A 1588-nucleotide genomic window follows, 5' to 3' on the forward strand; every position below is an offset into this window, starting at 1 on the left:
GAGTGGGCACCTCCCTCAGCAAGGGCGCCGCCGATTGGCCCCCGCGGCGCCGCGGCCGCCACGCCGCACGCGGGCCATGTTGACTGTCGGGCCTCGCGGCGCTCAGCCAATCAGAGACCCGGAGGGCGGGGGGGGGGGGTGTGGGGGTGGCGCGCGGCCTTGGCGGAGCGCGGGGCGAGCGCGTGATGCGCGCGGGGCGGGGCGCGGGGGGGGGGGCGGGGCGCGAGGGGGGGGGGGGCGGCGCGCGCCCGCGCCCTTAAAGGGCCAGAAGCACCCACTGAGCCCGCGGCTCTCCCAGCGCTTACGTCGGGAAGTTAGCCTCAAAAATCTGCAGGAATTTCCCGCACCTTGTGTGCTGGACCGTGCAGTCCCTCCAACAAATATCAGGGTGATGGGCGTCCCCCAGGAGAACCAGGGCCCGTGACCACCAGGACATTTCCAGCTGCCCCTGTTCCCTCCTCCTGACCGGGGCCGCCAGAACACCCCGAGCAGCGTAAGCCCCTCACCCTTCTCCCTACACCTGCCCCCGGGTGTGCTTCGATACACCCTCGCTGCTCTACCCTAAACAGCACACACCACCCATGGCAACTCTCCCGGCACGGCAGCTCCCACCATGTCTCCGTCATTGCAGTTTGTCACGATGATCCGCGCTGGGAGGCGCGCAGGGCCCGGCCTGTGCAGGGTTGGTGCAGCACCAGCAGCGCCTCTGCCCGCACAGGAATTCCTGCCACAGAAAGCCAAGGAAAGCCCCGACCGCGTGGGGTGTGCAGGGCACTCCGCAAGCAGCAGATGCTGTGCCCGTTCGGTGTTAGCACAGTGCAACCCCGAGCACCTGGAGCCACATGAAGAGTTTTAGTCATCTCTCACTCCGCAGGAAACGCCTCCAATCCTTTCTTCTGTCGGGGGATGCCCTTGTTCTAGAAAAGGTGTTCTCCAGGTCTGCAGCTTGGATTTAAGTAATCAATGACTAGTGTTTAGCAACACAGTCCTTTCACAGACAAAATTAAAAATCGGAAAAAATGAGACCAGTGTTTTATTAATTAAGAACAATATATTAATGTTGGATTAATTTGGTTATGGGAGGAATTTAAGTTACAGGAATAACTAAGGAATCTTTGATTAAATCTATGCCAATACTGTAATTAAAAAAATATTTTTGAATTGCGTTCAAACAGCTAAAGAACTGCAGGAATGTTGTAGCCAGTTGCACAAACAAGCAGATTTGGTGGGCCAGGGTACACGTTCAGTACAAGGTTCTTTTCCCCCTTCTTATCTTTGCTTCCAGCTCTCTTTCCCCGTTTCTCCAAACCAGACGTTTTTCCAACATCAGCAGGTTAATAGCCTTCTCATATTTCCATTAATTCTTAATTTTGGGACAACTTTATTCATGATAACGGCTACACTTGATTCTCTGTATTCCAAAGGAGGAATTCTGAAAGGAGGATTTATCTGAAGGTATTCCGGCTGGTTTATAGCTATCAAGATTTTTCTGTCTATCTCCATTTTGTTAAAAGCCATTTCCCCTTTCCACTCAGATATTGAGTACAAACTCCAAACTTTGTCTCCTACAGAGATGTAAGAGAAGTTT

Source organism: Pithys albifrons, chromosome 6 (assembly GCF_047495875.1).
Source record: "Pithys albifrons albifrons isolate INPA30051 chromosome 6, PitAlb_v1, whole genome shotgun sequence".
NCBI classification, from domain to species: domain Eukaryota; kingdom Metazoa; phylum Chordata; class Aves; order Passeriformes; family Thamnophilidae; genus Pithys; species Pithys albifrons.